General features: G+C 39.4%; 1 protein-coding gene across 6 annotated transcripts in view; it reads left to right on the top strand.

The window, feature by feature from the left end:
- LOC120030412 (ELAV-like protein 2) overlaps positions 1–15,611 on the top strand; it is a 49,243-nt gene that overhangs the window by 18,578 nt on the left and 15,054 nt on the right. The gene's annotated exons all lie outside the window — the stretch shown is intronic.

The following is a 15,611-nucleotide window of genomic DNA, read 5'->3' as shown; positions in this document are numbered from 1 at the left end:
CTGTCTTTTATTAAGGTGATGCGTTGTGAGGAGATAGCCTTTAATAACTGTGTCGCTATGAGGCCTCAAGTAGAGCAAAACTGTTTCTATGGCTGCATGTGCTACCTTAGCTCGTAGAGCGCCTGTGTATGATGTCGGTACAGGGAGGGGGCTCACTTACTAGCATTCATCTGGCAGAGCAGGTAAAGATAGATGTGCTGGAGAAAAACCAATTTGCTTCATACACTGCATCAGGACCTGTGAATGCAGGGGCTAATTTATTGGATGCGGTTTTCCATGAACCGTACATACACAGCGTTGGCCTGATCTCGAGGGGGAGTGCAGGGGGGAGAAAATGGCTGCTTGCGAAAACGTATTCAGTGATAATGAAGGGATTTTGAATGGCACCAAATTGTGTAATGCAAGCTTGATTACCGTTAATGTATATCGAGGACTGGAGATGTGGCATGTGGCGAGCACCATTGTATATGCATGAATCAAACATAAAACAGGGCTTTTTCTCCCCGCCCCCTTCCGAACCGCAACACAGGATCGGTTTTATTTATTTTCTCATCACAAATCACCTGACATTCTCCAACTGCTCTGTCAGAAATGCAAATACACCCCAGTGAGTCAGCAGAATATACTTTGCAAGTATTAGTGTCAAGTGAAGTGTGAAGGTGAAACTGGGGGAGAGAAGGGATGGGCATAATGGAGTGTGGGGGGTTCGAAGCTTTCACTTTCACCTGTCTTTCCTTTAGGTTAATGAGAGGTGGATGTAGGAGAGGGATGTGGACGGGGCGGGGGTCTCATCGATCGGGGAGCACCAAAAGGGATTCCTATTTGGAGGTTTAATTTAAGCAAGTGAATTTTATTGATAGAATCCGTCAGGTGAGATTGCAGAGGGGGTCTTGGTGGAGGACTATTTAGCGGATCTGACACTGTAATTAAATACGCCCGCAGTTCACTCGCCAGATAATAGACGGCCCTGTCTCACACACAGACCTGTAGGCAGCCACGAGGCACAGGGAGGAGCAATACACAACAGCCATGACTGCTCCACACTGTCCTCACACACTAGCTGTGTCCGAATACCCATACTAGCATACTACATACTTACACTACATATTATTTACTCATCGTCGCATACTATTTACCACTTACCGTTTAATAAATAGTATGCCACAGCCGCAATGCAGTAGTAGCTCCTGACTGGCCGAGGAGGTGGGGCCGAGTGCTGGTGAATATTTCAGAATTAGACATTTCCAATTTGATTAATTTCTCTCAAGTCTGAATGGAATATGAATGGAGTTATAGGCCTACTCAGGCTAGTTATAGGCAGACTATCACATTTGACCTCAGCCAATATTGCCCATCTACAGTGCTTTCAGAAAGTATTCATATCCCTTCACTTATTCCACATTTTGTTGTTAAAGCCTGTATTCAAAAGGGATTATATTTTGTCTCATCTATCAACACACAATACCCCGTAATGACAAAGTGAAAACAGTTTTTTTTTACATTTTTGCAAATTTATTGAAAAGGAAATGTGACTGGCCGCCTCAAATCAGTCATATGTAGAACAATTTGAAATTGGGTTTTTTACATTGGTAAAAAGTGGACTCAGAGCTAAAAAATTGTACATCATACACAACATTTTTCAGGAACAATGGGAAAGTAATTCTGCTTTCAAAGTTGATAAACTTGTAAACTCACTTTTGAATGGAATTTTTAAAATGTACTTAAGTATCAAAAGTAAAAGAATAAGTAATTTTAAATTCCTTATATTAAACCAATTTTTTTTTTGATTTTTATTGATGGATAGCCAGGGGCACACTCCAACACTCAGACATAATTTACAAACGAAGCATTTGTGTTTTGTGAGTCTGCAAGATCAAATGCAGTAGGGATGACCAGGGATGTTCTCTTGATTAAGTGTGTGAATTGGGGAAAAATTCTGTCAAAATGTAACTAGTACTTTTGTGTGTCAGGGAAAATGTATGGAGTAAAAAGTTTTATTTTGGAATGTAGTGAAGAAAAAGTAGTACTTTTAAGTATTTTTACTGAAGTACTTTACACCACTGCCCAAATGCCTGCACACCAGTACATTAGCATACTTTATATATTGTTACACACGCACTTATCACACAGTATTCCATACAATAGCTAAGGTCATGCAACCGGAGTTGAAACCTGAGTGAGGTGCACATGTACAGTATATAAACAGATGCATGTGCCATATATTTATGTGGTGGACACTTGATACGGTCACATGATATTGTTGTGCTATGTCACAAAATCATGTGACGACTACACATATCAATATTCATTTTATATATCAATATTTTGCTCAATAAGTCTTGCTAAGTGGATGGGTCTCTACAGAAGGTGTAAACGGTACAGGCAAATGGTTACTTGCATAGTAGCAATATCAGAAAGAGATAGTGTCAATGTAAATAAAATAATATACAGTACACAAACAATATCAATAACAATAGTGATAGACGAGGTAGTTATATGCATACAATCAGGGGTAAAGTGGCTGAGCAGAAGGATATAAAAAAAAATAGTAGCAGCAACGTGTGTTAGGAGAGAGTCATTTTAATGGAGGCACTGCAGATAGTGCTGATGACTTGTCTGTCCAAACCACGCATGAGCAAGGGAATATATATTTGGAGAGCCTGTTTCTGTCCTGTCCTTGACTTTGGTGCAGGGCATGTGATGTCCATAGCCTCTTCGTCACAAAACTCCCTGATCCTCTCAAAAATATACATTTGTCTAATCAAAACGTGTCTATAATCAAAATGTGTTATTTATGATTTACATACAAGTGTTATCAATTCCTTGTAGAGATGCCACACTGCTGCTTTTGTCACATGGGATGGCATCAGCTTTCCACCAAAGTGTTTGTGTCCTGGGTGGCATCCTGGTTACACTATTGAATTATCCTCTCCATAGTCGTTGATGAAGTTCTGCAAGTCCTCATGCTTCAGGTGTAACCTGTGCTTGCTTGGGCCAGCTCTTTTCTTGATGGGAGGCATTAGACCATTCTCCTTGTATGACTGGTGGACAGTCAGGCATGTTCTACTGATGCGGAAAGATACATTTCAGATACAAATATTTTGGCATTATTATACAATAGATGCGAAATGGCATTCTGAGAACATCACTACACACAGTTCATACACGTAATGTTAGCTAGCCAGCCATCTAACGTCAGCTGGCTAGCTAACAGCAAGCTTTAACTAGCAATACAAACCGATTGTCATAGCAAGCTAAAGTTAACAAAATAGTTTGTTAGCTAGTTAACATTAGGCTATAACTAGCAATGCGAAATGGCATTCTGAGAAAACATCACTGACGTTACACACACTTCATACACATAAGTTAATGTTAGCTAGCAAGCCAGCCATCTAACCTCAGCTAATGTTAGCTAGCTAACAGCAAGCTTTAACTTGGTCTTTTGTTTAGACATGTAACGTTAGCTAAACAATTAACTATAATCCCAATCCATAATGTAACGTTTCTCGCAATACAAACCGATTGTCATAGCTATGACAAAAGTTAACCAAATAGATTCAATGTTAGCTAGTTAGCTAGCTAACATTAGGCTATAACTAACAGTGCGAAATTACATTCTGAGAAAACATCACAAACGTTACACACACTTCATACACATAAATGAATCTACAATGTCTAATTAAATAAAAATGTTTTTACCTAAATCAGGGATTTCCTCATCGTCTGATTAATTTTCAAAGTCAGAGTCAGCATGGCACAATCGTCCTCCAGAAGTAGTCCATCACAACTTTTTCCCACTGACCTTTGTCGATAGTGCCTGATAAATTCAGGGCAACTGTTATTGAACAGTAGCAACATATTTGCAGTTCTCTATGGCTAACGTTATATCTTTCGAACAAACTAGAAATAGAAATAATTATCTACGCATAATGAGAAGCTCACTTTATAGACACAAGATGCTACACCGCAGACCAGTCTGAAACTCATCTCTCGGCATGTTCAGACCACTCATTATCTCAGCCAATCATGGCTAGCGGGAAGGTTCCTGACTTTCTTTGGCTAAACCAACCAGGCTCGTAATTTAACAGATGTATTTGTATTTACAGATGGCACAACATTTTTATTAAGGCACATGACTGTTCTTATGGTCGAGAAGGCATTTCTGCCAAACACGCATTTTGATAATAAAAAAAATGTTTAAGTTCAAACGTCTCACCTGTGAAGTCGTGCATTCCAGGTGACTACCCCAGTAAGTTGGTTGAGAGAATGCCAAGAGTGTGCAAAGCTGTCAAGGCAAAGGGTGGCTATTTGAAGAATCTCAAATATGAAATATATTTTGATTTGTATAACACTTTTTTGGTTACTACAAGATTCCATATGTTATTTCAAAGTTCCGATGTCTTCACTTTTATCCTACAATGTAGAAAATAGTGAAAATAAACAAATCCCTTGAATAAGTAATTGTCAACTTTTGACTGGTACTACGTATGTATGTACAGTTGAAGTCGGAAGTTTACATATACCTTAGCCAAATAGATTTAAACTCAGTTTCACAATTCCTGACATTTAATCCTAGTAAAAAATCCCTGTCTTAGGTCAGTTAGATCACCACTTTATTTTAAGATTGCGAAATTTCAGAATAATAGTAGAGAGTGATTTATTTCAGCTTTTATTTCTTTCATCACATTCCCAGTGGGTCAGAAGTTTACATACACTCAATTAGTATTTGGTAGCATTGCCTTTAAATTGTTTAACTTCGGTCAAACGTTTCGGGTAGCCTTCCACAAGCTTCCCACAATAAGTTGGGTGAATTTTGGCCCATTCCTCCTGACAGAGCTGGTGTAACTGAGTCAGGTTTGTAGGCCACCTTGCTCGCACACACTTTTTCAGTTCTGCCCACAGATTTTCAATAGGATGGAGGTCAGGGCTTTGTGATGGCCACTCCAATACCTTGACTTTGTTTTCCTTAAGCCATTTTGCCACAACTTTGGAAGTATGCTTGGGGTCAATGTCCATTTGGAAGACCCGTTTGCGACCAAGCTTTAACTTCCTGACTGATGTCTTGAGATGTTGCTTCAATATATCCACATAATTTTCCTTCCTCATGATTCCATGTATTTTGTGAAGTGCAACAGTCTCTCCTGCAGCAAAGCACCCCGACAGCATGATGCTGCTACCCCCGTGCTTCACAGTTGGGATTGTGTTCTTCGGCTTGCAAGCCTCCCCCTTTTTCCTCCAAACATAACGATGGTCATTATGGCCAAACAGTTCTATTTTTGTTTCATCAGACCAGAGGACATTTCTCCAAAAAGTACGATCTTTGTCCCCATGTGCAGTTGCAAACCGTAGTCTGGGTTTTTTATGGCGGTTTTGGAGCAGTGACTTCTTCGTTGCTGAGTGGCCTTTCAGGTTTTGTCAGTATTGGACTTGTTTTACTGTGGATATAGATACTTTTGTACCTGTTTCCTCCAGCATCTTTACAACGTCCTTTGCTGTTGTTCTGGGATTGATTTGAACATTTCGCACCAAAGTACATTCATCTCTAGGAGACAGAACCTGTCTCCTTCCTGAGAGGTCTGATGGCTGCGTGGTCCCATGGTGTTTATACTTGTGTACTATTGTTTGTACAGATGAACCTCGTACCTAGAGGCATTTGGAAACTGCTCCCAAGGATGAACCAGACTTGTGGAGGTCTACAAGTCTACTTTTTCTCTGGGGTCTTATCTGATTTCTTTTGATTTTCCCATGATGTCAAGCAAAGCGGCACTGAGTTTGAAGGTAGGCCTTGAAATACATCCACAGGTACACCTCCAATTGACTTAAATTATGTCAATTAGCCTATCAGAAGCTTCTAAAGCCATAACATAATTTTCTGGAATTTTCCAAGCTGTTTAAAGGCACAGTCAACTTAGCGTATGTAAACTTCTGACCCACTAGAATTGTGATACAGCGAATAAGTCAAATAATCTATCCGTAAACAATTGTTGGAAAAATGACTTGTGTCATGCACAAAGTAGATGTCCTAACTGACTTGCCAAAACTATAGTCTGTTAACAAGACATTTGTGGAGTGGTTGAAAAACGAATTTTAATGACTCCAACCTAAGTGTATGTATGTATCTATGTACACTACCGTTCAAAAGTTTGGGGTCACTTAGAAATGTCCTTGTTTTTGAAAGAAAATCTATTTTTTTGGTCCATTTAAAATAACATCAAATTGATCAGAAATACAGTGTAAACATTGTAAATGATGGAAACAGCTGATTTTTTTTATGGAATATCTGTATAGGCAAACAGAGGCCCATTATCAGCAACCATCACTCTTGTGTTCCAATGGCACGTTCTTTGCTAATCCAAGTTTATAATTTTAAAAGGCTAATTGATCACCAGAAAACCCTTCTGCAATTATGTTAGCACAGCTGAAAACTGTTGTTTTGATTAAAGAAGCAATAAAACTGGCCTTAGACTAGTTGAGTATCTGGAGCATCAGCATTTGTGGGTTCGATTACAGGCTCAAAATGGCCAGAAACAAAGACTTTCTTCTGAAACTTGTCAGTTTATTCTTGTTCAGAGAAATGAAGGCTATTCTATGCGAGACATTTCAGAGAATCTGAAGATCTCGTGCAAACTGGCTCTAACCAGAATAGAAAGAGTGAGAGGCCCCGGTGCACAACTGGGCAAGAGGACAAGTACATTAGTGTCTAGTTTGAGAAAGACGCCTTACACGTCCTCAACTGGCAGCTTCATTAAATAGTACCCGCAAAACACCAGTCTCAACGTCAACAGTGAAGAGGCGGCTCCGGGATGCTGGCCTTCTAGGCAGAGTTGCAAAGAAAAAGCCATATCTCAGTCTGGCCAATAAAAAGAAAAGATTAAGATGGGCAAGAGAACACAGACACTGGACAGAGGAACTCTGTCCCCTCTTCACTGTTGACTTTGAGACTGGTGTTTTGCGGGTACTATTTAATGAAGCTGCCAGTTGAGGACTTGTTTCTCAAACTAGACACTTTAATGTGCTTGCCCTCTTGCTCAGTTGTCCTTTTTTGGGCATTAGGCTACACTTTACAATAAGACTCAACTCTGACTGACCGCAGCATCTATCGATAGTCTAAACTATGACACAAATTGGGGGATTATTCACACCTAGCAAAGCTATTAGACTATCCTTTTGTTAATTAATGGAGGTGTAAATGTTTCAGTCTCTCTCCTATCTCACAAGAGTCCTGAATTGAGCAACAACAAAAAAGTTCAGCTGGCGGGTGGTCCCAGAGTTGAGAGAACCTGGGTAAATGCAATGGCGCCATTACACTTGACATGTGGACTGATGATTTTAGAAAAATAGGATGCTTGTGCCTTACAGACCACTACATAAACTAAGAGTGGCTGTTGTCCACCACGAAGTGGGACAGTGCAGCTGAAAACTGCAGTTAAAAACCTCTTATGGGCAGGATGCTAGCATCCCACCTGGCCAACATCCGGTGAAATTGCAGAGCGCCAAATTCAAAATACAGAAATAGTCTAATTAAAAATTCATAAAAATAGAAGTGTTATACATCGGATTAAAGATGAACTTCTTGTTAATCCAGCCGCTGTGTCAGATTTCAAAAAGGCTTTATGGCGAAAGCATACCATGAGATTATCTGAGGACAACGCCCCGCTTACAAAAGCATACAAACATTTTACAACCAAGTAAAGGAATTACAAAAGTCAGAAATGGCGATAAAATTAATCACTTACCTTTGTTGATCTTCATATGTTTGCACTCACAAGAGGCCCTGTTACACAATAAATCTTAATTTTGTTCGATAAAGTCCCTCTTTATGTCCCAAAAACTCATTTTTTTGGGCACGTTTTGTTCAGTAATCAACTGGCTCAAAGGCGGTCACGACATGAGGATGAATACATCCTAACAGTACCGGTAATGTTCGTCGAAACATGTCAAACGATGTTTATAATTAATCCTCAGGTTGTCTATTGTCTAAATAATCGATAATATTTCAACCGGACAATAGCGTCTTCAATAGAAAGGAAAAACAACGAACGGCGCTCAATCGGTCACGTGCGCAAAACAGCTCTGGTTCATTCTGCATGCCACTTACAAAATGGTCTCATTCTTCCTAATTTTTCAGAATACAAGCCTGAAACAATGTCTAAAGACTGTTCACATCTAGTGGAAGCCATAGGAACTGCAATCTGGGCCCTAAACCCAACATACTGGGTAGGCATTCAATAGAAAAGTACCCACATCAAAAAATATCCCACTTCCTGGATGGATTTTCCTCAGGTTTTTGCCTGCCATATCAGTTCTGTTATACTCACAGACATTATTTTAACAGTTTTGGAAACTTTAGAGTGTCTTCTATCCAATACTACCATATATAGATATGCATATGCATATCCTAGCTTCTGGGCCTGAGTAACAGGCAGTTTACATTGGGCACCTCATTCATCCAAAATTCAAAATACTGCCCCCTACCCAAGAGAGGTTAAAATAAGGCCAGCGATTGTGAAAGAATACTTGAGGGTCTTGTTGATTTCCTCTGCAGCTTCAAGAGGCCTACTGTCCACCTGGTAATTGTGTGGATCCAAAGGATAAAGCTTCACCTACAGATGGATGTGTGGTTTCCGAGAGAACCCAGCTGCAAGCCTGCGACCAGGCACGGTGGATGACATCCTTTTCCTGCACAGCAATTTGAAGAAATCCAGAGATGATTTGTTCTCTAATATTAGAAGGCTCTTTAAAGCGATTTGAGTTGTCAATGTGCCGCATTGCGTTGTGAAAAATAAAAAATAAATATATATATCGTTCTTAATTCATGGCATAGTTTCTTTTTAGCCAAATGTTGAATAGACATGCAGACAAATTAAATTATTCAGGAAAAGAGGAATAAGAGCCTACTGTCTCTACTCATAAAATAATTACGCTAAATAAATTATTATTTTGTTGGGTAACGGATCGGCTCTCGGAACTCATTAAGAGGTGGCTTCTATCTTCAATATCATTCATTCAGAAGGTTAAACCCATAGGTATTAGGCCCACAGTAAATTAAATTAGATAACCAGGTACATGTTTCATTGGGTTATAATGATTCATGGCATGGGAAAGTTATAATATCAAAGTTATGGGTGGAGTTAGAAATTTGACTGTCAGAAGAATTACAATGGAAGTAAACTTTTAATCCGTCTGTCTGCATATTTGAAGACATGGCCAATAAGGGTGCAGTGAGATTACCCTATGGGTTGGATGGTACTTTTGTTGTCAATCATCTTGAAAAAGTGTATAATTAAAAACTGAAAATCAACCAATGTCAGCCTTTAAATGCTTTATTATCCAAATGTTTTGTAAGTATGTGGGTGACTGAGAGAAACAAAATGGTGCAGTTTGAGGCCATGTGGCAGGGAGTGATGCGGGCGCTGGAGATGTGGTTGTGAGCAGGTGGGTCTGGTTAGGTGTGATGTAGTTGTCGTTTGTACAGTGCCTTCAGAAAGTATTCAGACCCCTTGACTTTTTACACATTTCGTTATGTTAGAACCTTTTTCTAAAATGAATTAAATTGTTATTTCCCTTCATCAATCTACACACAATACCCCATAATGACAAAACAAAAACAGGTTTTATAAAAAATACACTTACATTCAGACCCTTTACTTAGTACTTACACCTTTGGCAGCGATTACAGCCTTGAGTATGACGCTATAAGCTTGGCACACCTGTATTTGGGGAGTTTCTCCCATTATTTTCTGCAGATCCTCTCAAGCTTTGTCAGGTTGGATGGGGAGCGTTGCTGCACAGGTCTCTCCAGAGATGTTCGATCGGGTTCAACTCCGGGCTCTGGCTGGGCCAATCAAGGACATTCATAGACTTGTCCCAAAGCCCACTCGTGTGTTGTCTTGGCTGTGTGCACAAGTTCTTGTCCATTTGGAAGGTGAACCTTCGCTCCAGTCTGAAGATCTGAGCGCTCTGGAGCAGGTTTTCATCAAGGAACTCTCTGCACCTTGCTCCGTTCATTTTTGCCTCGATCCTGACTAGTCTCCGAGTGCCTGCCGCTAAAAAAACACCCCCACAGCTGATGTTGCCACCACCATGCTTCACCGTAGGGATGGTGCCAGCTTTCCTCCAGATTTGAGGCTTGCCATTCAGGCCAAAGAGTTCAATCTTGGTTTCATCAGACCAGAGAACCTTGTTTCTCATGGTCTGAGAGTCTTTAGGTGCCTTTTGGCAAACTCCAAGCGGGCTGTCATGTGCCTTTACCTTAGGAGTGGCTTCCATCTGGCAACTCTACCATAAAGGCCTGATTGGTGGAGTGCTGCAGAGATGGTTGTCCTTCTGGAAGGTTCTCCCATCTCTACAGAGGAACTAGAGCTCTGTAAGAGTGACCATTGGGTTCTTGGTCACCTCCCTGACCAAGGCCCTTCTTCCCTGATTGTTCAGTTTGGCCGGGTGGCCAGCTCTAGGATGAGTCTTGGTGGTTCCAAACTTTTTCCATTTAAGAATGATGGAAGCTAATGTGTTCTTGGCAACCTTCAATGCTGCAGACATTTTTTGGTTCCTTTCGCTAGATTTGTGCCTCGACACATTCCTGTCTCGGAGCTCTACAGACAATTCCTTCGACCTCATGGCTTGGTTTTTGCTCTGACATGCACTGTAAACTGTGGGACAGTTGTTTGCCATGTCCAAATCATGTGCAATTAAATGTACCACAGGTGGACTCCAATCAAGTTGTAGAAACATCTCAAGGATGATCAATGGAAACAGGATGCACCTGAGCTCAACTTTGAGTCTCATAGCAAAGGGTCTGGAAACTGATGCAAATAACATATTTCTGTTAATTAAAAAAACTGTTTTTGCTTTGTCGTCATGGGGTATTGTGTATAGATTGCTGAGTTTTTTAAATTTATTTAATCCATTTTAGGGTACGGCTGTAACATAACAAAAGGTGGAAAAAGTCAAGGGGTCTGAATACTTTCCGAAGGCACTGTATGTGTATGTGCCAAGGCTATATGACTGCGCCATCAACTTGTTTTTTTTAACAGACATCACTTGCTGCTTATATTCAGTCAACACATATTTTAAGAATATCATGGAGTATAACTGAACATTTTAGTTTCAATTAGAATAAAATCCTTAGTGTTTCAAACGTTTCATTATGTAATATGCTACAGTCCAGTTACAGCTTCTTCTGACAAAGTAGAAACACAAAAATATACATTTTTTTCGGGTGTGCATGCTGGACAGAGGAATAGCAATTCTTACACTTTTGTTCTAAATTCAATCACCCTCGTCTTCATTCTCCATCATTTATTTAATTAAAATTAAATGTTAAAGTCGTGCACAATTATCAGTTTATATGTGGTTTATATCGCCCATTCATTGACAGCATTCATTCAGGTAGAGACACATTATTGCCTTGGGACCCAAAAGCATAATCAGAGCTCTATCTCCCCCTTGCTGTGGTCTGGAGAAATGAAGCAGTGACGCGGGGTAACGTACTAAACTACAAAATACCTCTACATCACGCGGCATAATGTCAACTTTTAATTGAGGAACCACTGTAGTTGTAATGGAATAATACAATAAAAACGAAGTGAATAGTTAAATTATATTTATACTATAATTGTAACATTTTTACCCATGTTATTGAGCCCATTTCTGGAATTGCAACTTATATTTTAGATGGTGTCAGCATAATTTTTTCAGGAGTAGAATATCATTTTAAAAAGTCACCAGAACTGAGATTCTCAGTCCTTCTACATACAAATTATCCCAGAGAGGACTGGAATTGGTCAAACTCGCAGTTTAATACATGGACAAAATTATCCTCTTTCCCTAAAAGCATGATGCTCATGGCTTTCTTACATGAAAGGGGAGGTTAACTTGGCCCCAGACAATCGATCTAAGATCTACTTAAATTTAAGTAACGGGATTTGTTGTTGTTGCTTTAACCCCCAAGTTTAACATCCTGGCGTTTTAAACCATACTCTAGTTTTGCATACTGAGAAAGTGTCATGCGCGATTGCGTTGTTTCCCGTTATTTGTTGATTTCGGCATCGCCATTTCTAATTGATCAGCTGTTGTCAAAAAGAGTATGACATCAAGTCATTTAAAGTATAATCGAAATGTCGCATACTATTAAACATATTTTTTTCGCATACTCATAACGACCTACTATTTAGGAAGCAAGTATGGGTATTCGGACACAACTCTCTCAACACCTAAACTCTCAGTGTGTGTGTGTGTGTGTGTGCCTGCGCCTGCATAGAATGATGGTATCCTCAGTAAATTAAATTGATAGGGCTGTTCAGGGATGTCATGATATATTGACCCTCAGGTAGAGTAGATAACTATCTCATACGTGGATGTGTTTTTGTACAAATCTATTTATGACTATACTGGAGACGTTAGTTGGGCACATTGTTGGAGAGGCAATACACCCTCACAGGTTGTGTGCAGAAAACATATGATTGGTCTACAGATACAGTGGGTCTTCCTTTAAAAGTTGTGTCATACTACAGCACACCTTGTTGGCTACCACAGAATTCTATGGCACGTTATTTAATTGTCAGCCATTGCTACCATTCACCTTTCTAGGACACACGTTCCGCTAGCAGAACCCCTCGACAACATTCCGCTGAAAAGGCAGCGCGGGAAATTCAAAAATATTTTTCGGAAATATGTAACTTTCACACATTAACAAGTCCAATAGAGCAAATGAAAGATAAACATCTTGTTAATCTACCCATCATGTCCGATAAAAAAAAAAAATGCTTTACAGCGATAACACAACATATGATTATGTTAGATCACCGCCAAATCCAAAAAACACACAGCCATTTTCCCAGCCAAAGATAGGAGTCACAAAAAGCAGAAATAGAGATAAAATGAATCACTAACCTTTCATGATCTTCATCAGATGACACTCATAGGATATCATGTTACACAATACATATATGTTTTGTTCTATAATGTGCATATTTATATCCAAAAATCTCAGTTTACATTGGCGCCATGTTCAGAAATGCTCCAAAATATCCGGAGAAATTGCAGAGAGCCACATCAAATAACAGAAATACTCATCATAAACTTTGATGAAAGATACATGTTTTACATACAATTAAAGATACACTTGTTCTTAATACAACCGCTGTGTCAGATTTCAAAAAAACTTTACGGAAAAAGCAAACCATGCAATAATCTGAGACGGCGCTCAGATAGAAACAAAATTTCTCCGCCATGTTGGAGTCAACAGAAATCGGAAATTACAATATAAATATTCCTTTACCTTTGATGATCTTCATCAGAAGGCACTCCCAGGAATCCTAGTTCCACAATAAATTGTTGTTTTGTTCGATAATGTCCATTATTTATGTCCAAGTAGATACTTTTGTTAGCACGTTTAGTACACATATCCAAACGCTCGTGCAGGTCCAGGCGAACGTCGGACGAAAACTTCAAAAAGTTATATTACAGGTCGAATAAACTTGTCAAACTAAGTATAGAATCAATCTTTAGGATGTTTTTATCATAAATATTCAATAACGTTCCAACCAGAGAATTCCTTTGTGTCTATAGAAGTAATGGAACGCAAGTCGATATCATGTGGAATGCGCGTGACCAGGACCTGGCTCTCTGCCAGACCACTGACTCAAACAGCTCCCATCCGGCTCAACTTCACAGTAGAAGCTTCTTTCAACGTTCTACAGACTGTTGACATCTAGTGGAAGCGCAAACAGATCCATATCCCACTGGAATTTCAATAGGCGATTAGTTGAAAATCCATCAGCCTCAGGTTTTTGCCTGCCATATGAGTTTTGTTATACTCACAGACATCATTCAAACAGTTTTAGAAACTACAGAGTGTTTTCTATCCAATAGTAATAATAATATGCATATATTAGCATCTGGGACAGAGTAGGAGGCAGTTCACTCTGGGCACGCTATTCATCCAAAGTGAAAATGCTGCCCCCTATCCCTAAAAAGTTAATGCTAGTTAGTGCTAGTTTGACCACCAGAGTGCGTCTTTAAAGCATTTGAAAGCCTTCCATATTGGCTATACTAGAGAACTTAGGATATGGGATTTATTTTAAGAAATGTTTATTAATTAATTGGATTCATATTATGGTGTTTCTATTCCAATATTTTTTTTATCTTAACCCTCAGGGTTACTGTTAGGATGGAATGGAAAATATGGCGCTGTACATCATGACGGTCGGGAGTAGGCTACAGTACGAAGAGCATAATATTTCCACACCCTTAATTGTAGTCTAACCAATACCCAAACGGAGATTTAGTGAAAATAAAAATCTTGTAGATCAGCGCGAAACGGTGGTGAAATATTTGACCGTACACGGGTTGCTTCAAATCCTATTGCTTCTAACATCAATATGCTTTTTAAATAAATAAGAGCTACACCACTTTTAACAGCACATTACTCAACACTAGTAAGACTCATGTTGCCTACAGTATATCTAAAAAATAAAATGTTTCAATGACGTGACTCTCTGCCAATAATTACATTTAGAGGATTGGAGGATTCTGAATTAATATCTAAGGGGCATTTTTCGTTAGGCAAATTTATCTGTGTAAGTATCCATTATTAGCCTTTATCTAATTCAAAATTAATGAATAGTAATTGTGTGCCACCCTAATGGACTCCCAATCACAGTTGGATGTGATAAAACCTGGATTCGAACCAGGGACTGTAGTAATGCCTCTTGCACTGAGATGCAGTAGCTTAGACCAAAGCGCCACTCGTATGGGCTATTAGCAAGACAATATATATTGATCATATTGTCCTGGTAATAGCCCATCCTAGAAACGTTGTTTGCAGAATTCACAGCCCGCTACGCTTGTGAAAAACAGGGTTAATATTAATACTACTTTTCCCCCTTCCACTTGTTAAAGGTTCTAGGTTGTAACGTTTTTTGTTCAATTAATATATTTGAGTTTAACCACAATATTTGTTGTATTATTTGTTCTGTCTTTTCTGGTGGATTAAACTGAATTTGCAACCAACTTCCTATGGCTTGTTAAAAAAATGACGATATTTTGGAGTTTATTTCGTTTTCAAATAACCTAAAGTGAGCGAGAAAAAGGCCATTCTTGAACATGGGGTGAGACATTGTTACTCATTTGTAAATAAAGACAGTTTTTTATTTAGAATGATTAATTTGTGATTTTAGAGGGAGAGAAACCAAAAACCTGCCGACTCCTCATGGGTCTCCCGGTCGCGGCCGGCACGGTATTGAACCAGCAACACTGTAGCAACACAGTTTGCAATGCGATGCAGTGTCTTAGATCGCTGCGCCACTCGGGCACTGTACAACATGAATGGTCGGGAGTTTGCTACAGTACTACAGTAAGAGCAAAATAATCCTGACATTTCCACACCCTAATTGTAGTCAACATTTCTCTTAGAATAAAAACTTTAGTGTAACAACAGTTTTAGTAAGTAATACAGAAGTTGTGCACAATTATCAGTTTCTATTTGGTTTATGTCGCCCATTCATTGTCAGAGACGCAGTAGCACCTTGGGACCCAAAACCATAATCAGCTCTAACTCCCCCTTGCGCTGGTCTGAAGCAATGAAGTAATGACACAGGGTACCGTACTAA

The sequence above is a fragment of the Salvelinus namaycush genome, chromosome 36 (assembly GCF_016432855.1).
Source record: "Salvelinus namaycush isolate Seneca chromosome 36, SaNama_1.0, whole genome shotgun sequence".
In the NCBI taxonomy this organism is placed as follows: Eukaryota; Metazoa; Chordata; class Actinopteri; order Salmoniformes; family Salmonidae; genus Salvelinus; species Salvelinus namaycush.
Note: the sequence above shows the minus strand (reverse complement) of the source record. Positions and strands in the feature narration are given on the sequence as shown.